General features: G+C 44.5%; 1 protein-coding gene and 1 long non-coding RNA gene across 13 annotated transcripts in view; one reads left to right on the plus strand and one right to left on the minus strand.

Annotated features, from left to right (window-relative positions):
- Positions 1–15,497, plus strand: part of LOC311436843 (uncharacterized protein) — a 70,372-nt gene extending 54,875 nt beyond the window's left edge. For 5 of the 12 annotated variants that reach the window (XR_014693117.1, XR_014693118.1, XM_084519361.1 and 2 more), the window contains 6 exons: positions 904–984; positions 1,658–1,774; positions 9,240–9,398; positions 10,080–11,817; positions 12,443–12,644; positions 15,192–15,497. The gene's annotated coding sequence lies outside the window, so the exon portion shown is untranslated. Of the gene's footprint in view, positions 1–903; positions 985–1,657; positions 1,775–2,371; positions 3,059–4,290; positions 5,988–9,239; positions 9,399–10,079; positions 11,818–12,442; positions 12,645–15,191 lie in introns of those variants that run through there. The other 7 variants (XM_084519364.1, XM_084519363.1, XM_084519365.1 and 4 more) reach the window with 7 other exon arrangements.
- On the minus strand, positions 4–17,141 carry LOC311436845. The gene is made up of 9 exons (XR_014693120.1): positions 17,002–17,141; positions 9,867–11,691; positions 8,542–8,685; positions 6,648–8,431; positions 6,322–6,419; positions 3,054–3,265; positions 2,267–2,402; positions 1,649–1,761; positions 4–736 (listed from the first exon to the last, which is right to left on the minus strand). It is a non-coding gene; the product is annotated as an uncharacterized lncRNA (long non-coding RNA).
- Between the last annotated feature and the right edge of the window lie 6,041 nt (positions 17,142–23,182).

A 23,182-nucleotide genomic window follows, 5' to 3' on the forward strand; every position in this document is an offset into this window, starting at 1 on the left:
AGCAGCTGTTGTCATGGCTCCTTTTGGGGGGATCTAGCTTCCAGAGACCACAGTACTGCGACAGTTTGATGGCTGAGTTCTTCCCAACAGCAAAAGGGTTCTGCCTGGACCAGGCAGCAAGGATGGGTTTTGACCTGTGTTATGTTACACCTACGTTAGTCAGGAGCAGCACCCCTAGAAGGACACAGCTTCCTCACTGAGGCCAACCCTGGTGGTGGCCCCTCAAACCCAGCAGGCAAGGAGTCTCTTTGCCAGCACTGAAAATAGCTGAAGGATTCACTTTCGGGGAGGCTTCCCAGGGAGACTGACCACTCTGGATGTTCCTGTGCAGCTGGGGCTGTGCGTTAGTCAGCCTTGGTGGAATTACTCTCTGAAAGCAAGACGCTCTCACCACCGTCTCCTCAGCCTCACAGCTGAGGGCTAGGACTCCAAGGCTAATTTTCACTGAGGCATAGGAAAGACAAAAAGATGCTTCAAGGTTAAAATATTCGCTGTGCGTGCCAGTGAGGAAGGAAGGAAAATAATTCCCAGAAGACTAATTCTGTGTGAAGGGAAGCACTAATTTTGGAAATGGCATACCTTTCCTCCGTGGGGGGTAAGTAATACGCACAGTTCTTCAGGTGAGCTCCATACTGTGCTTCAGGAAGAGAAATGACATTGAATCCTTCCTTCCCCTTCAGTCTCAAGGAACTAGTGCCTTCAACAGAGCACTTCATTTTCACTAATGCCAAAGCCCCTGTGAGCACAAGTTATCGGTATTAAATCATATATTTCTTCTTGCATTTGGGCAAGATTTAGAGTAGGGAAAGCAAATGCCTCAGACAAGACTAAATGTGCCTCTTCTGCTTCTATGGATGCCTCTTCACGGTAAACTAAATGAGTATTTTCTTTTTTATTTCCTAGGCTGTGAGGTCTCTTAAGGAATCTGCTCCTATGTATTTGGCCAACGTGTGGCACTTCTCTCTTCACTGAAGCAGACTTAAGGTATGACTTGCTCTGAAAACACATGCTCTTTAATAACAAAAGCCAGACACTAAAGAAATTAGAATAGGTAGTCTCTCTGTGTCATTTATTAGACTAGACCATTGAGGATTGCTTAAAATAGAGCTTTTGTTCCTCATTTAAGTCAAATTAGTCTATTATCAAGCCACTGTACTTCATACATGCATTTGTGAATGCTTTGATTCAGGTATTTTTTTCTGAGACTGTTCTTTCTTAAGTAAATCCTGTTCATATTTTTTTTTCTGAAATAAACCACCAGAGCATATTGACATAATGCAGTATTGCTTTCACTCCTCCATGAGCTCTGCTATAAAGAAAGCATGTTATGATTAGAAAGCATATTTATACTTGACTCTGCCCAAATGGTTTCCTTACACACTTGTGTAATGAGAAGAGGACAGAAAAACTAAACATCTGACCTAAAATTAAAATTCTATTAAAATTGGAGCATTTATCCCAGCTCTTAGAAAGGACACCTTCAAATAAACTGCGAGTTAAATGAACAAATTGCTGGGGCAATCTGCAGCAACTTACACCTAGCACCCCCAGCAGTGAAGCAGAATACCCTTGTGGGGAAGGCTCTTCTGAAACCGTAGTTACCTGAGTACAGAACCAAATATGAGCCAAAAAGTAGAACCGCTTTTACCTGTGACAGGCTTCCTGGATAACTAGATGGAATAGCAGTGACAACTCTTCTGTGTCCAGCAGGCAGCAGTAATTAATCTGTTCAGTGATGTGCTCTGGGTCAATGGCTTTGTCCTGCAAGAAAAAGGTAAGGGCTAACTTATGCAGGAATAACCGCAAAACTTAATGAAATGATGAAAAAAAATAATCCATTTTTTCCAGCAGAATCTGGTTAGGCCTGGGGTGAACTTGCATCTCACACAGAGCTCACACTGCAGGGTGCAGTTAGCTTTGTCCAAGACTTCACTGCCAACTTGGCTCACTTGTTTTTGTTTTCAAACCAGACTAGAATTCTTATGAAGCTTTGACTGCAGTACTGCTCCTTAAGTTCTTTCACCACCTCGTTCTAAGCCCATTCTGTTTTTCTGGATTGTTTTGAAATGTTTCATCTGCCTAACCCCAGGTATCTGGTCAGCGCTTTGCCCAAGTTCACTTTAACCTGAGGAGTGTATGATACTCGGCGGACTTGGCATTAATGCTGTGCCCATTGCAGCTCAGTGTGCACTGGAAGTGAAACCAGTGACAAAATCCCTGAACTGCGGCTTGACAAGTCATTTTAAAAATTTCTCTTTAAACCTACCTTACAGCAGTCCCCATTGCAGAACAAGTTCATCACCATCAGAGGGTTGTTTTATTTTTTCATGTTCTGGAGGGTTAATGAATACATCTGTTTTTTGGAATTCAGATGTTCACAGATATGGGAGATGGATTTACATCTGCAAAAAAGAACCAGCTTTAGAAAACACTGAAACCACCTTGCGTGATCCTTGCTGTTTGTAAACACCCAAACATACACCACTTATTTGAACAAAGGCAATATCCAAATGCAAATTGAATGAATTGCACTGTTTCTTTTTAGGAAAAGAATGTATTTATTCCCCATATGAAATGGATTTTTTCTCTCTGCCTAGTCACGATGCATCAATTTAAATTTGTACAATGCATTCTAACATTCACATATTTACATACAGAGCCTCAGACTTCTTTCAGACACCCGTGTTGTTTGAATAAATGTGCCTCCTTGCTGACATGGCTATTTGCGGGCTGCAATGCAGGCCAGAGGAGACAGGTTAAGAATGCTTCTAAGAAAAGCAGTAGAGGCAGAAGGAGCTGCAGCACTGGCAAACTATAGTCCCAGGCTGAGAATCTGACAACTCTACAAACAGTGCTGCATCTAAGCCACTTGGGGGATGACAGACCACTAATGCCATCCCACAGTCACTCTTATCAGCCTAGAGGAATATTCGTTCTTTCAAAAATTCACTGGGAAAGAGTCCAAGAGTCTGAACCTTGTGACCACTTCCTACAAACGGTCCTGGACAATGGCAGCATCCCTCAAACATGGGCTGTACAACATGCCCGCTCACCTGTGTTGAAATACAGTGGACACGTGCAGTGGGCTGTGTTCTGAAAGGCCTCCATCCACGGCTCACAGCTACCTGGCTTCATAAGTCACTGGCACAACACCTTCATGTTCAAAATGCTCCGAGGTATCAGTGAAAGAGTGAATTAAAAGACGTTCCCAGGAAAAGCAGTAAGTGTACTCACAGAGCTGATCACAGCCAATACAGCAGTGTACCTGGATCAAAAGGGAGATATTTTCTTTTAGAAAGGCCCCCATTTCTTAACAAAGCAACAACACCACAGGTGTTTTGTGAATATTCTTACAGCAACTGTGATTAATACATCCTGCTGGATGTTAGCGGGGTGCTAGGTTAGAAATCAGGGGACTCTCACCTGGGTTCCTCTGACATGGCCCTGAGACATATCCAGGATTTTCCAAGAGCAACTAACACTGGATAGCCAGCTTGCAAAATAGCGCCTGATCTTTCCCGAACTGTAACAACAATTCCTTGTAAAGAATTCTGAAGCTGCAACATGGAAATAGCTATTAAAGAGACTTTTTTTTTTTTTTTTTGACATTTTCTATTTCTGCTGCTCTGGTGTTTGATTACATTTGAGACATGGGAATATACAAAAGCACATGCTTATTGTGGTGCGTTGTTTACAAGGTCATTCTCATGCGTGCCTGCTCCCTCGCTCCCACATAGAGCCACGCTCCCATTACTGTTAACATTTCTGAGGCAAGGAGATGTGCTGGTTTATGGACCATCTGTCAGGCAGTGCTGGGGCACCGTATATTGATGCCATGTTTGTAGCTATCTCTTATTTGAAACAAAGTTCAGTTCAAAGCACTTCCAAGTACAGAAAGGGGAGAAAAAAGATGTTAATGTGTTTAGATTACATTAAAGTTTTAAGATTAACTAAAAGAAAGGGAGAAAAAAAGTCTGCTAATGGGTAGAGCTCAGTGGAGAGGCATTATTATATTACTTCTAATGCACATAAAGCATCTCCTATTAAAAAGGGATGGCAGTTTTACATCCTATTAAATATATCAAAGCTGTACTTCAATTACAAATCCTTTCATATGCATGTTTTAACAAATATGTCTTTGATAATAGAGTGCAGCAGTAGCTTTTTAAATGCTAAACAAGATCCCTACAATACAGCTCAAAGATAGAAAAGGAAAAGTACCAGGAGAAGGAAGGCCTATTTGGCAGGGAAGGGAAGGGATGTATTTCAATATTTTCATTTCCTTTGTAGCTCACAAGACAGAGTTTACAAACCATTCCAGTGTGCATAGTAGGATGCAGATAATATAGCACAACCTGCAGACTGTATACCGAAGGAGTTTGGCAGGATGCTATTGTTTTTTCCACATCGTTATCTTTGAAAACAAGCTGTGTGCTAATAATGCTAGGAACAACAAAAATAAAAGCAAGCCACTGTTGGCTGAGACCTGCCTTGGAAAACGCGAAATCTCACCCAGGCTCCCCCAAAAACACCTTCCCTAAGGAGAGGAGAATCTGTGTGCCCAGAAGAGGCCACGAGGTGATGATGCACATGGTCCTGGCCAATGAATATCTCTTCTGCAAGCCACCAAATCCTGATGCTGCCCTAAGAAAACCCAGCAAGTGAAATAGTGCTGTGCTTGAGGCAGCCTGGCATTGTCTGACCCAGGGGGAATCGCAGCATTAGAAGGATGAAAGCAAACCAAAGAGGGACCCAACATGACCTTGAATTCAAGTGAACAAGCCCCTTCTATCCCTACAAACAGTGACAAGGGCTGGGCAGTGCACTCCAGAGCTCCTCCTAGGTTTTCTTTTTTAAGCAGCCTGCCTCTCTCATCACTTTCCTATATCTGGACCCCTGGTACCAGAGGGTTAGCACTGCAGAACTGAGCCTCCAAGATGCTGGAGTTCAGCTCCCTGTTTCTAATCCTGCCTACCCCCAGTCTTACAATTATGCAAAACCCAAGCTCCCTTCTTGCTCAGGGTGGACCGGAGTCACGACGTTAATTAGCTCAGGCAGCAGGCTGCCACAAGCCAAGCTCCATTTGCACGGATCAGGTATTATTGACATCTGGTAAGGGAATGAGCCCCTGCCTATGGAAATGCATATGAACCCACAATTAGCTTTTTCGGTTTCCTGATGAATTAATTAAATAGAGGTTCATAAATCTTAAAAAGGAGGCAAAAGATTTGATAATAATAAAGAGCAATAATAAATTCCGCTTAGCCTTTTGTCCCCGTGGTGGTATTTTTTTTTTTTTTTTTTGGTTATGGAGATACGGAAAGCTGTAGAGATTTAGTAAATTAAGTCACTTAGCTAGGAAATAATGATGAGCAGCAGCACGGCAGTGCCATAACTCTGATGCTGGCAGTGCCAAGCACCAGGGCTGCCACAGCACCCACGGTGACAGGCGAAGCTGGGGCTCCAAAGAACAAGGGAGGCATCGTGCATGGTCTGCTTCCTCTTCAGCAGAAGGGAAAGCTGGGTCCAGCCTCCTTCCTTCCCTTTCCCAGAATAACACTAAAGCATCCAGAGGGAGCATGACAAAACCCACTGGCACTGCATGTGCCCTACACACCGCTTCTCAGGCAGGCAAGGTTCACAGGACAGCTACCGTCCACCTCAGCCTGCAGCAAAGATGTCACCCAAAGGAAATGCTGCCTCCCTTTGTCTCCGGGCCAAATCCTCTGGGCGCTATAGATCAGTATCACACCGTAGAAGTCAATATTACAGATTCCAGCTGGTTAAATTGGCTTCAATCCACTCAGTCAATGAATCAGATGCTCAGCAGGTGATATACAGTGTTTGACTTGCCTAAGCAATCATTATGTCCGGAGACTCAGAGATCTATTCTGGAGCCTAAGCAAACAAGATAAAATGTGTTCCTCTCTTGGCCTCATATATATCATTTCACATTAAAAAGATTTCTTGGGTTGGACGCATCAGCATTACTTCCAGCAGCTCCCGGTGCTGAAAACTGACAGTACTTAATAGTTGTGTTTATTTCTGCTGATTTTTTTTTTTTTCCAGCTGCCTCTATTAGCACAATGGCTAAATGAAAATTCAAATCACTATGGTGATTAGCTACAAATATTGCTTTTTGCAATGGGTTGGGTGTCCCAAGCAAACAAAGGACCATTCTTCAGTGTGCTGCAGACAGCACGACTGCGTACCTCACAGATGTTTTAGTGCAATCAGCTTTTCATTACTGGACTAAACATAACCTGTGCTACAGCTGAGAGAAACGAGTGATCTGGGACAGGAAGCAAAAGGTTCCCTTACCTGGCACACCGTATTTCCTCCCCCGCAGACACATTGATTACCGAGGGGCTGGGTACTGAATGAGGTCCTGCTTAGCACGAGTGTGGCTGGAACAAGTCCTGTGTAATTAAAGAAAGGAATAAATGATCTGTCCCAAAATTTAGTTACTAACCCATAAGACTGTAATTCATGGCCAGGTGCTCCTTCTGCAGCTTTTGTGCGTAGGGGGAAAAAAACAGCTGAAAGCTTACTGAGTACGCAGAAAAGAAAGGAGTTGTTTCTAGAGACACTGGGACAACACTGCCGTCTCCTGAAGCAGGAGCTGAGGCTTCAGATGTGAAACCTACCTCTAGGACAACAGCAGCTGGGGAAGGCACAAGCTCCTCGAGCACTGGAAAAAGGTCTGCAGAAGAGAAGACACAGAGCTGACCACGTAACAGTTTGCAGGTTTGCAAAAGGCTCTTGTGGAGAGGAACGGCAGAGCCCGTTCCCTGTGTGCTCAATGAGCAGGGCAAGTCATGGCTGAGGGAAATTTGGATTAGACACGTTCTAAACATCAGAGAAGAATTGCTGCAGTTCTTCTGTAGCTTATTTCTGAGGCTTGACAAATGCATCAGACAAGGCAAAGGTGGAGCTGGTGTTGCTTTGAGGAAGCAGACATCAGACAAACTCTTAAAGGTACCCTCCCCTCCCATCGTCTGTTAGCTTTGAGGATAATCTAGTAATTCATTGGTAGGGCCTTGGCCCCAGGAAATCCCAAACTTTGCATCCAGAAAGAACAGAAACCACTCGTAAGCAAGCATCCGAACCACTTCTCTGTTGGTTTTCTCATGAAGCACAGTATTTTTGTTCAAAGTATGGAAGAAAGGGGCAAAGAGCAAGCACTTAAGAGCATCCTTAATCATATCAATTGAAATCTGTGGTGCTTGAGCACATCCTTATGTGCTTTGCTGGGCTGGAGATGTAATTTTTAAGGCATGAAGTTGGAATACTGGAAGAAGAGAGGCAACCCTGCACGGAGAACAGGCCCATTGCAGGGCTTTGAGATAACCCAAGAAGAAGAACAGCAAATTAAAAGCAAGGAAGTATTTTAAAAAGCCAAAGTAATAGGAAGGAGAGTTTTAAATACATAGCCCTTGACTGCAACACTATGGGAGAGGAGAAAAAGACTTTCCCAGGATTATTTCCCATGAAAAATCAAGAAAGATACGATCTATTCCCAATTTTGTCAGTAGCTTGCTGTGATGCTGTGCAAATCGTTGCCTCTTTTTTTTTGGCCTCATTTTCCCCACTGTCTGTCTATATTGACTGTGCAGAGAGCGATCAAATCAATAAATGAAGCCTCTGAACTACCTGGGAGGGCACAGCACAGGGCAGCAGCCCAGCCTCTGCCTAGACCTGGTCCACAGGAGCGTTATGAGGGTCCCACCCTTATTAAGATTTCTTAATATTAATAAAAATTCTGGCAACACAACCGATGCTTCAGTATCAAGAGAAAACCGTGGCTACAGTAAAGACCTTCTCGATGCCTCAAGGTCTAGGCAGGATCTCAGACACCTTTTTCTAACCCCCCCCTTGTCTCATAGCCCGTAAGAGTAAGGAAGTGAAAAGGAAAAGACATGATCAATAATTAAAAGGCTGGAAATGAACAAATGGAATGAATTGCTCCAAAAAGGGTGAGGAAAGAAACCTGAGAAATATCATCTATCTTTATCTCTCAATCTGGCGGAAGATTTGCAAACCATCTTTAAAAAGAGAGATTCTGAGGTTACACATTCACTGGTTCAGGTTTCTGAGAGATGCAGGGTTTTTTGTTGTGTTTTTTTTTTTTTCCTTTTTACATTATGCTTTCTCATTTTATGACACTTCTCCGACTTGAATCACTCACAGCAGATGGCTCCATGAATACTGGATATTTCCATAAATAATGACAGATTTCCCTTCAGTCTCCCCACCCTCCTCCACTCCACATGCCCAAGTCTTTTGTGTGCTCGCTGCAGCTCCACATTCAAATTCCGGTCAGCAAACAAGCCCATCTAGTACCATTGTCATTCCTGCAAGCCCACTAGAATCGGTAAAACAATGAACTCATCATCCCATCTGATTCAAGAGCGTTTTTTTCCAAGCAGTCCTTAGATAGAAGGGAAAAAAATACATGCATTTAATGGAATGGAGTGCTTTGATGAGTGGCACCAGACAGCCACTGCAGGAAGCATCCTGGTGCTGTGGATGCCAGGTTACCTGCTCGGTGGTGGCAAGGATACGTCCTCAGGTCCTCTGAAAAGCTTTGCCACCAAGGAAGCTCTGAGAGGTCACAGCAGGTGAGGAACCGGCCCTGCATTTAGCTCTCTTGGCACAGGAGGGATGGCCAACAAAACGAGGAGCCTCGAGAGTAAAAAAAAAAAAAGGAGTGTGAAAATCCTCGCTGCTGAGGCATGGTTTCTGTTTGATCTACCTGCGATAAATGCTGTGCGGTGCTACTGTCTTCCAGAGATAAAAGCAAGGTGGCTTTTAATTCAGGACATGAAGAGGAAAATATTAAAAGATTCTTATCAGAGCAATAATTTATGGTTAACTTATTGCTTCAAGTGCTCATAATCTGCCATCTATATACATTTCTATCAAATGACCCTGTAAATAATTAATAGATCTAATTCTGCCAGTGTTGCCAGGGCAGGTTTCCCTGCAGAAGGTTAATGCTATGATTTAATTCTTTATTTATGTGATTAGCAGCCCCAATCAGGCTGTTTTAATGAGGTCGCAGGCAGCGGATCGTCTCAGCCGCCTTGCCTGGCAGGAGCCCCTGAGCCCCCAGTGCCTGAAGGATCCTCAGCTCCGCCGTGCTGCCTGTGCACGTGCCTCATGTCTCATTCTGGCTGGTACAGGGGAGCAGATTTGGTGCCCCAGCAGAGCAATGAAGGCTTTCTGTCCCTTTCCAGGTGGCCTAACCCATACTGGACAGCTGCAGCAGTCCGGGTGAAACACGGAGACACAGGAACTGCTGCCATACATCAGCCCCAAGGTGCGCCTCTGCCACTGCCTTTTGTCAGAGCATCCAGAAGAGGCGAGACAGGAATAGCGCTATAGGGAGACGCAGGGTAATATGTCACTCCAGCACTGCCTTAGGCTCCCCCGTAATACGTAGGGGTTGGATCAAGTCCAAGCGACGATCCTCCCCGCGCCAACAGGAGAACCTGCTGGTTATTAGATGCTTCGTGCTCAGCGCCAGGGAAGGCATTGATACGAGTGCAAGATCTCATCAATCTGCATTTCTATGGACACAAAAGCTCGAAGCTCACAACGAAAGCAGAACCGGAGTGCATTTCTTTCGTTCCCTCAGCCTTTTTTTTTCCCCCATGTTTTTCCCAAACCCAGCGAAAAGAAAGCCTCTCTCCGTGCTGCTCAAGGAGTTAAGGGCCAAATCCCAACGCTCATTTTTTGGAGGGACACCTGAGGCCAGAGCATTCAGCCTGCCCCCTAACCTCCCCTCCCACCTGACCGGTGGCCTCGCTCTGGCTGTAACGGGGTGGGCAGTAATAAGGGAGCAGGGAAAAAGCACGACCCACTTGTGTAGGACATGGCAAGATCCCTGTATTTGTTATGCACAACCTCCGTTCATGCTGGTTGAGAACAGCCTGGACGTTGCTTTTCCTTCTTTTCCTTTTCCTCTGTCAAAGGTGTCTTTCTCTCTCTCTGCTGACCTGCTCTTTTTGGTTGTTTTTCTGCATATTTTTGTTGTTGTTGATTTTGGTTTTAATTATTGAGCCTTGTTTCCCCAGCCAAACTGCCTTCAGCTTCCTGTTCTGTTTATTACACTCGGCGCAGAAAGGGATGAAAAGGAACGAATCTTGGAAGAGAAACAAAAGCCTGCAATAAGCTGTATTCTCGCTTACCCTGTAGCATGCTGACTGGGAACAAGGAGAGTTGCCACGCTGACATATACGGCCGAAAATTGGGTTTGCCACGTACAGAGATGTTAAAGGAAGCTTTTCACTGCTTCCCTCGCGGGCTGCCACTGCGCTGTGCCCTCCGTGAGCGCTCTGCCACTTACCGGCACGGGTATAAAAATGTCCTTTGGACAAGAGGCAGCGCAGGTAAGCTCTGGAGAAATCAAAGCAGGAAAAGCAGATAAAAGGCTAGCAATATTTCTGTCACTAGCTCCCAGACAGGTTTATTCTAACAATTTCCAACTTGGCGAGGTCCAGGTCGCTAAAAGAGCATCCAGAGCAACGAGGTAAAGTGAGCGAAAAAACTGACACAAAATTCAGTGATCTCACAGAAATTCACAAACTTCCTCCACTTCCGTGCATTGAACAGAGAGCTCATGCTCAGGCTGAGCTCTCTTCTGCTTCACTCACACTTGCTCAGTTCCAGTGCTAAATCCTGCTAAATAATAAAGAAAAGGAAACGCACAGCGGTTAAGATAAAGACTGGGCAATGCAAGGCTGCTCTTCCGATGCGTGACTGCTCTCCCTTACCCTGGCAGGGAACGTTTGCCATTTGTTTCAATACATCCGTGCCTGATGTCACTTCAAAAGGAGCCGTGGAGGTGAGGGCAGTGTTCTCCCCGACCAGGCAAATAAAAGCGAGGGAAGTGCTGAGCCCACCAGCACTGCGCGGTACCGCGGGACTCGGGGGAACAGCTCGGAGAGCTCTCCTAAAGACCCCGCTGAGGCAGTGTCACGTTCAGAGGAACATCCTCGTTATTCTCCTGCAGCAGCAGCAGCTGCAGAAGACCCGGGGGATGGACAGGGAGGGAGGGAGCAGAGCATCCAGCGGCCTCCCGGACGTCTTCACCTACAGCAGTGGGCAGGAGGCTGACGTTACCCGCTCTGTTTGTGCCGGGTGGTTTGCTGGGGGATGGATTTTTTTCCATTTCTATTTATTTACTTATTTATTTTTCAGGAAGTATTTATCTTCTGACACTTTTCTCCTTGTTTTATTTACAAACAAAACCTCTCTGCTGAAAAATCTCTTGCCCCCAGGAGATCTCTTCGTGATTTTTTTTTTTTGCTAGGAGAAAAATTAATGCAGAAAGTGCAGACGGATGAGACTGCCTTTTCCCATACCTGCCACTAATTCATAGGGCACATTCCCCTTACCTTGTCATATTTTTACCAGCGTTGTTTGCAAAGTGCTGTTCTCTCTGATAGTACGTCTTAAAACATCTGTTTTTATCCCCTGAAGTTTACGTCTTCAGTTTTGCTTCTTGATTCTCTTAAAAAACTGCAGCCAGCTCCGACTGCCAATTCTTCACACTTCTGCATCTCCTTTCGGTAAGGTGCTCACCTCTGTGCCTGCCTTCAGACTGGGAGCGAGACGTCTCCGTGCAGCGCAGGACACTCTGGAGGAGAAAGCAAACCCAGCTCTTGGATCTGCGCCCGGGCTGACCTGCAGCACAAGGTGGGAGAGCTGCTTTGTATTTGGGGGAAACCCTGCTTCTCACACCACCCTGGGCTCTGTGGCACTGCAGACATTTCACAGAGGAGCCACCAGAAGAAGGGAGACCACAGAAAGGTTGGTTTACCAGTTGGTTTGACCTGTAAGTGATTGGGTTTTAACACAACACCAGGCAACCAGAGGCTCCTGATGAACCAAAGGTTCAGGTTCAGCAGCTCGTGGGGCTGAGCTGGACGGAGCAACCAGCACCTTCCGGCTTGGGAGCCGAATGAGCTCCAAGCTATGGGGAAAAGGTGGGCAAGGGCAGGGCAGGACTCCAGTCACAGTGCCCAAAGGGACAGGGCCAGAGCAGCGGGAAGCTCTCCAGGCACCCTCTCACCCCTCTGAATCTCATCCTAGCATGCAGGCCCTCCTCCCACCTGAAGCAACAAGCTTTTCTTAGCTATAGCCCACATTTTAGGAGCTTGGGAGGAGAAAAAAGGCTCACACTGCACTTTTTTTTCTTCTGTATCCATCTGATTTACCCATCCTTCAGGGCAGTACTGATGGCTTGGTGTCTCAGGGAACGCACAGCCCACATACTTTGCATAAATAATGGATGGTGCATTATTAGTACTTAATATTTAAGTACATAAACAAGCAAAAGAAAATTGAATCAAAATATCATGATGGGATTGACTTGTTTAAATACTGCAGAAGGTAAGGTTACTTCAGCCTTCTTCTACTTCCAATCTGTCCACAGATCCCAAACGAAAACCCCGAGGTGTTTTCCCAGCCACACTTCTACTGCCACACAGAACAAGAGCTCTGCCTAGTCCCGCACTCTGCCTCCCTCTGCACGACGAGCAGCCCAGCTGCCTGGGGGACAGCACAAAGCCAGGACGAGCTTGTGGAAGGATGTTCCTCCAGGCTGTTTTTCAGCCTGAGAACTTACGGACCTAAAGGTGACGTCTTCGTATTTTAATCATCTTTAATGGATTTTTTTTCATCCTTGAATTTTCCAGCTCCTTTTGGAAGCTGACTACTGCTATAACCTAATGTACCATGCCTCCTGTGACAAGGAAGTCCCCAGCCTGGTTATATTTCAGTTTACCATCTGACTGCACTCCCCATTCTCCACACAGTTTATGAGCAAACAGCCCTGTGGGCCTGACCGATCCCTACAGAACCAGACCTGTGACCCTCCTCCACTGTGAAAACCTAAATCTTTCATTTCTACCTTCTGCTTCCCAATTTTAATCAATTTTTTTTTAAAGCACTTCATTGCTATTGCACGGCACCTGCGCTTCTTAACTGCCTTTGATGCTTTTTATCTCACCATGTGTGTTATATCATACGTCTGGCCCATCCACTCCTCCAGGGCTACCCGACAGATTAGTATGCCGTGATTTTCACTGCAAAACCCTGGCTGGCTCTGTGTCACTGGTATTTATCGATGCTCCCACACATTTTTTATTATTAGAGATTCTGTCAATTTATTTATTGTAGATACCAGGTTTACCACTTCTGAGCTCTGGGAGTCTTTCAGGAAACACTTTAAAATGCTGTTACACTGGCCCTTTTCCTCTGGTAGCAGCGCATGATCTGGGGGATGCACACTGGAGCCAACACTGCACCTATTTCATCCTTAATCTGCCAGGAGAGGCATTCCACTGTGGGAACCTCCCCACGCTCCCCCATGGCAAGCATCATGAAACATTTCATTTTTCTGAACACTCCTTCTGCATATTTATTGTTTATTGGTCCTACAGACTCTGGCAAGCTTCCTGCTTCTCATGTATTTGAAATGGGATTTAATAGGGATTTTTTTTTTTCCTTTCTGTAAGTTTCTCCAGTTCTTCTGAACTTCCTTATTGCATTTTTCTGTATAACCTAGGTTTATGAGCCTTCCTACTTTTCTCATTTGTCAGACCCTAGCTATTTGAAGGATGCCTTCTTGCTTTTAGTAAGATGCTTTTCCTGCTGTTTAGCCATCTTACTTCCTTCTGTGTTTTTGTTTTGTTTTGTTTTTTTTTTTCCTCAAGGTGATCTTTTCTGATAAGTGGGATGCATTTGCTCTAGGATTCCATCACTGTCTTTAAATAGTCTTTCTGTTACCTCTTAGGACTTAACTCTTCTGGCCTCTTCTAGCTTCTCCTGTTTGGAATTCGGTGTGACAGCAGTGGATGTTTGCTTTTCTTGCAGGAATGCTTCGTCTAAATGCGTTACGGTCCCTGTGGCAGAGCAGGCCTTTGACAAGAACATGATGAACTAAGCACACTCTGCTGGCCCGAATTTCGGGGGCTGCTTCAGCTCTGTGGCTTCCATGACGTGGTCACTGATGGTCTCAAAGGACAGACTGGCAGGACACTTACCCTAGCTACAAAGGGGTCATGGAAACTGTTCATCTTGACTGTGTTTTCTGCCCTCCAAAGCACTCCGAATGTCACAGTCACCATCGCCATCGTGGTCAGTCCACGGATAATTTGGGCCCAATGCAGCATTTTTCCTGTTTAAACCTAAAGCTTAAATTTGAGTTACTGGCAGGGCTATTCTATTGATCTGATTTTGATTCCAAGCTTTCTTTAGCACAAGGCACCACTATCACACCACTACTTGACTTTGTCTTTCATGAACGTTGTGTTCCTCAGTCTTACAGTGCTCCATGACCCTCCCTCTTCCCTCTCTGAAGCTTTCAGTAGGCTTGGCAATTCAATACTGTGGCTTAGAGCTATTTCTTAGGCATTTATACAGAAACACATGACCTATCGCTCTGGTTCCATACTTCTCTGTGGCCTGCTTAAACAACGCATTATGGGTGCCAACTGTTGATTACTTTTCTTGATTGATTGTTGCCTATTTCTCCCCTGACCTTTAATTTAAGGACACAGAACTGTTACGGTTTCATCTCTAGGCAAATGTAACATCTCAGAGTTCAACTGTGTTCTAGAAGGAACGAGTTCTGACTTAGCTCCTCATGCTACTGTGATGTTTTCTGTATTCTGTAGGCTCAAAGTCTGACAAAAGTCTGCGTAATAATTCCTGGGGACATTGACGAGAGTTGCATCTTGTACATGCATCACGAGTACAGATCGCATCTTAACATCTTCCCTCATCTCCTCTTCAACAAGAAAAGGGCAAAGAGAAGAGCTCGTACCAAACCACTTTGTTCCTATCAAAGACCACGATATACACACACATTCTCACGCGCCCACTGATAATAAACTTGTATCACACAGCCAGCTCTAAAACAGTGCTATGAAGTGACATTTAGGCTGGGAAGCCTTAATTTAGGCACCACAATGATTAGAGCGTTTTAATATCATAATAACTGATAAATAGACTATGTGTCAGACATTTCATTCCCTTTTAATCAAAACTCCTAGTCTGCTAAATTAATCACCCCCTTGGGGTACAGTAGCAGATTTCCAATTTAGTCATAGAGCATCATTAATAATGAAAAGTTCTGCAGGCAAATTCTTCTATTCATGTTCTTTTGTATGATCCAGCAGGTTTAAAGAGACAAGACGGAGAACACAGAAGACATCAACACCTTCCAGCAATCCAAATAAATAAACATCATCTTTGATGTCAGTCCTGTAACGACACTCCTCCTTGAATATTGAGGATATCACAAAACCTAGCAAGACAGCGGGACGAGTTTTGATTTTACTAAACGGTATTTACAAAATTAAAGCTAAAAATGCATGAGAAATGGAGAGTAACGTTGCATTTTGAATAGCTCCTCTATTGTGGCACTGTAAATTTGGTTTCATTAGGCTGACTAATTTCAGAATTAAACTGCATGTGCACAAGCATTCCTTATGTGTTAAGCATTCTTTTTTTTTTTTTTATTTTTTCCACTAAAAACTTGTAAGAACATTTTTTTCTGTTCTGCTGAGTTTTAAACAAACTTCTGTGTAAAGAAGAAATTACGCCCCACCCACTAGCGCACGTGTTTCATTTTCTGCTCAAGTGATCTCTAACTACATATGTAAGTCCTTGACTTGTTTGATGACTGTGGTATTTGGGGAGAGCGAGTGGCATCAACTATATGCAGGGCTAAGGGCAACACTAATTTTTCTGCATTTTAGGGAACCGTGTTCCCTTACCAACCCCATTTGCAGCAGCTTCTGTATGCAGAACGGCGGGCTGACACTGAGACAGCGAGATCTCTTGCGGACACAGGTCCCACTACATTTTTAACTGCCCATGCAGTTCTCCCTGCCTACTCTGGTACGTGCAGCAGTGCCACAGGGACTTAGTAAGTCCATGTAGCCCTCTTTTGCCATCCCCACAGTTCCCCACACGGTTATCTTTCGGCACTCTTGCCAGAATCAACACAGCGAAGGCACTTTCAGGCAGCCACCAGCTACCTGGGATTTATGAGCTGACAATCTGCAAACACTCCACTGCTTGCAGCATGCATTGGGCTATCACACTCAGTGTGCCAAAAAAGCAACACACATTCACCTCGCTTGTGCTGGGATAACAACCAAAGTAAACACATTGCTTATTCACACAGACGGAGCTACAACTGGTAGCACAGCAAGTTTCTCCATATATCTGTCTCCGCATCTCTGTTCAGAGATCATCTCTGCCTAATGCACTGCTTAACTTTACGCCCCACGAGCCATAGGCAGGCCCGTGCTCCCTGAGCAGGAGAGCTGTAGCTCGGAGCAAAGAGCTGATTAGAAGGTTTCTCTCTGTTCCTGAGGCTTGGAGGAGTTTCTCCAGGTGTGTGAAGCTATCAAGTAAAACCCTTTGGCAAATCACTCCGGTGCGCTGACAGCCCACACCACTCCTATCCCTCCTCCACTGGAAGAGCTGTAAATGTCCAAGGCCAGAGAGTGCTGCTGAAGCAACAAGCAGGAAGGATTTACGGCCGACAGTAACACCTGACCTCATCAAACTCCACTCTGGGCCATTTATCACTCCTCTGCAGGAAAGCAAAAGCACGAGAACTGGGGAGGGATCAGGAGAGAAAGAAGGAAGGGAGAGGGAATCACGGACACTTTAGCTCCGCTAAAAGGTACAGGAAAAAAACACCAGCAATTCAGACAAGTGCCTAAATGCCCTTGAAAGCCAGTGTCTGAGGGAAAATAAAACAAACCTAGGCATTAAGAGAAATGGTTTTAAAACAAAAGCTGAAATTTATCAAAGAGCCAAGTAACCCCTTGTCTCTAAAGCTCCACGGGAAAGAAGAAGGATCTGTCTGGGACAAGAAGCAGATACATCTCCCATAACAGGCAAGAGAATGCAGAAGAGATGTTACAAAGCCCTTCTGTTGAGTGGCAGCCCCAGGGAAGATGACAAACTTGCCTTTGTCCTGGGAGATGGAGCCAGCAGAGCCTTGTGCAGGGAGTCATACGGGACGGAGTCTGACAGCTGCCAGGCTTTGCCTCCTTGCCACGGCGGTGTAAAAACCCAGCAGACACACAGGTGAGGGGACAGCTGGAACTACGTGGTTCCAGGTGGAACAGGAAGATCTTGAAACGACAGCTTGGGGGAACTCGAGCACTCTGATCACCTGGGCCTTTTGCTCGAACAAATGTTGCTCCAGAGGAACATTTCTTCATGTTCGGCTCACCACTGACGTGCACCCTGGTTTCTCTCCCTCCGCTCTGTATTTCTGAAAAGCATACACAAAGATAGGTCATGAGAGGTTCCTTCAGAGCAGGAGCAGAAAACCTCTGAGTACAGGGAGTAATGAAGGAGAATGAAGACTTGATAGGAAACATGTGTGATTTGTTTCAGTCTGCCCTTCCAAATCTCAGCCCCCCCTGGGGATGCATTTCAACAGGTGCCTAAGAAGAAAAGCACTCCAAACCCTTCTGAAAAGCCCGACTTTATCAAAACAACCTGAAGCTGAGAGGCACCTTCGTTTTGCCTGGCAGGAACAGTGCTGAGAAGAGGATCGCAAGAGCACTTACCAGCCTTCCAACCACACACAGCTGCTTAATTAAGGCAGCTGGGACCACAGTGGCCAGTGATACCACCAGGAGGCAGAGAGCTGTGCTGCCTCATAGCCCCCATCCCTTCATACTAGGGATTTCTGGTGAACCAATGTCTGATGTCACAGCGTGAACATGGAAATTTCCACTGAAAACAGGCTCAAAGACAGTTACTCTACTCAAGGTACAGGATGCCTCTTCCATTGCCTTCCATTTTATATTGCTACTGATTTATTTATTTTTAATAAATAGTCTTATAAAAGCTATTTCTACTGACTTTCTGCCTCTGGAAAACCTAACCCATTTCTTGCACTCCCATTAGTTTTTGCTCTGTTACGTCTGCTTAACTTAACAAACTCAGCTGACTCATATTCGTCAAGCTACTGCTTACTATTTCTCCCTATTCTGTTGCTGACAGATGCTGTACACCATCTCCTGTCTTATCCTCAGCATTACTTTGAAGCTGTTTCTCTAAAATCAAAGAGCATATATGAGTGGAAATAAAAAATAAAAAAATAAGGTTTTATTTTTCTGTGAGAGAAGTTTGGGGTATGAAAAGCAAGTGGCAAAGAATTGGGCCCTAGAACTGAAAGCTGCCCAGTTGGAAACAGCCCCTTGGGAAATGCAGTTTGCCTTTGTCTCTTGCTGATTCTTGCCTGTGGATTTGGTGAGACCACGTCCTCTGTGCCCAACACAGCCCTAACTTGGAGGGAGCAAAGCACAGAGCAAGGCAGGGTCTGGGGGTGCAGCACAGCAGGCACAGCCCCGCTTCTCAGCTGAATGAGATTAAGGCTGCAGAGCTGCAGCTTCCAGCAAGCACCCTCATTAACCAAAATCTCTGAAAAGCACACTCTCTTCCCGAAATGTGTTATTTATTAAAAAACCAACAAGATATTTTCCATCAAAAGACAGCATTGGCTGACTTTTCAGTAATCCTAGCACCAGACAAATTACAACATTCCTCAACCACAGCTTTCCAACCCAGTAATCCTACAAAGAACTGCACAATCAGAATTTTAAATGCCCTGGGAACTGAGTTAATACCAGATGGTATCCAGCTATATTCATCATTATAATTTCCTAATATTATATTAACATTTACTAGTTTAGCACTTGAATCATGCAGCACGACACTGCTAAAATGTATGTCCTGAACTCCATACTGAGCAGAACAGTTCTGACTCTCTCTCCTTGGCTGTCATGTCTTCAAGTTTTTAATAATCTTGATCTTTTAACATTTTATGGCCTTATGAAAAGTGCAGGCTTCCACATATAATATTATTTTGTCTTTTCAGTTACAATCACAGCATTAGATCAATCTATAGGCACTTCTGCCTTTTTAATAGCTTCTAGGTTTTTAATAATATCAGGATGAAAATGTTACTTTCTTTTCGATTGAGTAAAATATGGTTCATGAACAGATCAGGCAATTTCTACACGGGTGAATGATCAGAGCTGCCAATTTGCTTACGTTGTTATCCTTCCTGACAGCACAATTGCAAGCAATGTTGGAAATTTCCTCATATCCAACCTCACAGTAAGGCTGTTTTCTAGTACCAGTGCAGTAAAAGTTATACGTGGTTGCAGAGATCTGCAATGGTTATTTTTATGGTGTTGTTTTTTTAATGTGTAACATATGTTTTCAAACTCTGTTGGTGCACGTTTCCCTTGGAAGAATTCTGCATTTTGTTTAGTGTTCGGCAGTAAAAAGCAGTTTCCTCTCCCACTCTTCCCACTCTGTGCCTCTCGTGTGGGAAATACAACTGAATGACCAGCTGACCTAATCCCTGCTCTCCCAAGAAACGAGCCCTTTTCCAAAGAAAAAAAGAAACAGCTCACCGAGCAGCGTTTTCTTGGTTTTCCAGTGAGTATTTTGAACAGTGAAACTCTTTCTCTTTTCACTGTGCTATGAAATAAATAACTCATGGAGAAACATTATCTCGGTGGCCTGTCTTTGCCTTCACACTTTATTCTGGGCACTCTTACACAGCAACCTCCCCAGGCAGTGGAATTGAAGGTGTATCACTTAAGTCTGACCCTAATATGATTCCTCATAAGATGAGGCATTTACCTGCATACCAAAACTATCCAAACCCAACATCTCCAGCAGAAAACACTTTGGAACAGCTATTAGCTGTTAACTTTAACCATCAGCCAGCTCTGCCAGCCCCAGTCAGGCCTTACCAGGACTTCTTCTCCTGTCAGAAACACCATTGTTCTTTTAACTTTTTTTCCAGTTATCCTTCTGCCTTCTTTTTTGCCTTTCTTTGCTCCCTGCACCAAGTGAAGAGGAATAAATGGCCCCTCTGTGGCAAAACCTGGCCCATGAAGAAACGGTGGTCTCTGCCAGTCTGATAACCCGCAGGTCGGACCCCTGCGAGGGATGCTGGATGACCTGGTAGATGGCATCCCTCCATAATGCTATATAAAAGGAGACTCACCCTTTAACCCTGCCAAGGTGACATCAAGGCTGGAAGATACTTCTGTGATCACCCAGTCCGATGTCCTGCAGATAGGATTTCGCTCCGTGCTTCTTAGATCATGAGGAAGCGATGTACAAAAGGTGGCTTTGAAAACATGCAGCAGTTTCTAAAACACCTTTCTCAAAAACACCATTAATTAAAAAGAAAATTGACAAAAGTGCATGACATCAGTATTATTTTTTTTTCTCTGAAATGGGGTTATCAATAATGTATCACTTGTTTTAAAGGAATGGATGCAAAAGTACACAGGTAAATGGCTACAGTAATTTACTGTGGCTCCTTATTGCAAGGCAGGCTAAATATACTTCTCGAGAGGTTTTTTTTTTTTCTGCCAGCAAGCATTCTTGTTAGTGTGCCTCCTATCCATCATATCAGGGAGTTTGGCTCCATCCCCCACGACACAAGCAAGTGACCAACCTGCAGTGAGCACCCTGCAATATCCAGGAGGACGTTTGCTGTTCTCTGTTGTAGTCACAAAACGTGAATGGCAACGTCCTCGGTGTGCCCACACAACGTAGGAGCTCAGCTATCATTTTCAAAGCAGAACTGGGTATTTGGGTGTCAAAAAATCAAAAGGATTCAATTGCAAAAGTGCTGTCTAGTTCAATTCTCACTGGACACAGCAACATTTAGACATTCAGTACCGTCTAAAGGATCCTAATGCCTCAGTGTGTGCTGAGTCCCATGCAAACGAGGTGTCTATAAGGATCAAAACCCACAATAACTCTAAAAATGGCACACCTGGGGTGCAAAACTACTTGGTAATTGCAGAAAATATGTTTCGGAAACTGTTATAATTCGGGACTAAAGCCATGTCAGCCTCTAGCCTCCCTGCCACGGACAGCAAGTGGCAGCAGCTGGGGCCTGATGCCATGTCAGTATTTCACTTCCTTTTTCCATGCAATGCATTTTCAGTGTGGTAAAATGAACAAAGAAATCACCAATCCCAAAGGGCAGCATTGTGAGGACAAACTGTTTACATTAACCATAATAACTGTGATCTTAGTTTGCCTACCCAATGCCTTCTGCAGCTACAATTTAACATCCAGGAGCCTCCTGAAAGTCTCTGCTTCTGTCCCGGGTGGGCACCCTGTGCACGGCGGTGAAAGATGCCCACCCCTGCTCAGTCAAACACACGCAGGCTTTCTTTTGGGCAACATTTGGCCATGTTCACTATTATTCTAGGCCCCCAGATTCTGCCTGGTCAAATGTAAAATGTTATGGTTTGCTAAACAGCAGCAGAAGAAAAGGAAATTTTGTGGAAGCTGGTAGCAGATTTGCCCCGATAGGGGTAATAAAAAATTTTCAAATCAAGTCCCTGCACTGTGAGCCTGTCCTGGGCTTCCCCTGCGTGGCAGGTACCAGCTACTACAGAGCAAGCTCCTTGCCATTTTTCCTGCAGTCATCCACTAACATAAAAATGTATATTAAAAATAAATCACAACACAACCAGCAATTTATCTGGAGGGCAACAGAAAACCTGACTGGATAACCCACTCTTGATGATGTTCATGAGACCAAGGCTTCAGTCCCTACTCTCCCCCACACCTGGTGAGTAACTTGAAGAGATCAGATAAGAACAGAGGGGTTAATTAAGAAGCAGCAATTTGTATTATATGCCAGCATGATCAACAGTCCACTGAAATCAATGGAAAGGATCCCTGTAGTTAATTCAAATTAATTAACCCAACTACGATTGACTCTTGAGTGCAGTATGCAGCAAGACAGAAATCAGAGGCAGAATTATATTGTGTATAACTTTATGTAAGAGATTAAAAGCAAATATATAGTCAGGATAAATGAAAAATTATTTTCTACATATCCTTAGAATCGCGTGTAACCCTTTGCACGTTGAATTTCAGCTGAAATATCCCAAAAAATTACTATAAGCCATTGTGTTTTGCAAATAAAACAATAATAATAATTTAAAAAAAAACAAAACACATGCTTCCTTTCTTTTAGACACGAAGAAAAGCATAATCATTAAAAACAAAATTCTCATCAAAGAAAATCTCACGCAACAGGAATGGGAAAGCAGAAGTGGAACTTGCCATTCTGAAAAATATTTTTCTCAGAAAAAAATGGGCTGCAAAAATAGGCTGGGCCTGGCCCCTGGCCTCACACAGCACAGGTGCTTCTCGTGACAGCTACTCACTGCCCATCCTAACCCCTAGGCCCTTCCCTCCTAGGCAACCTGAACATTATTCTCCCAAGAAAAATCAGTGCTGAAGAGAACACAAAATATACCTTTGCATCCAATGAGCTGGCGTATGAAATCAGATTTTCTAGTTCAGAATAGCTGAGAACATTTCTTCAAGCTTGGGCACTGGTCAAATATCCCCTGGATTATCCAGCTGGTTGGAGGCTCGATGAGTGCCAGGCTGGGCACAAGCCATGCTCACGCTGTAACTGTCCATGCCAGCAGTCCCACACCCGCCTCCTTACCCTATGGTAAGGTTTGCAGGTTGGCAAATGGATTTTCCAAAGAGTCAAATGACCAGCAGCTTAAAGGGGCTTATCTTTAAGCATCCAGAATGTGCAGCTGAAGTTACCTTTAAGGGGAAGACAGACAACAATCCGTATTAGCTGGGTATTTCCCCAGATCAAACCTTTTAACAGAAAGACACAGTTTTCATGTACTCACCCTAACAAACAAAGTTCCACCCAAGCTGGCTCAATGCCCTGCCGCTTGTCAGGCTGTCTGCTACTGAAACCAGGACTGCAGGGTGCACAGCTCACGAGCCTTCCTCTCCCAGGAAGCTCCCCACGATAAGGAAATTCAAAGGCTCTGGGAGTTTCCAAAGGGCTATGCAGCCAATAAACATCCTGCATCTCTATAAAACCCCTGATGTCTTTCGGATGAGATCGTAGAACAGGTTCATTTTTCTATTTTTCCCTTGAACAAATATCACACAACGGGTAAAACAATATGGAAGCTTTAAATCCAAATCAATGAGCCGTTATTACCTCCCCAAGGTCACTCCGACAGTTTTATTATCAAAGACACAGGAGCAAATGTTGCAGAAGCAATGTGGCAAAAGCACCTATGTATTACACCTCTGTGCA

This window comes from Aythya ferina (genome assembly GCF_964211825.1).
Source record: "Aythya ferina genome assembly, chromosome: 4".
Taxonomy (NCBI): Eukaryota; Metazoa; Chordata; class Aves; order Anseriformes; family Anatidae; genus Aythya; species Aythya ferina.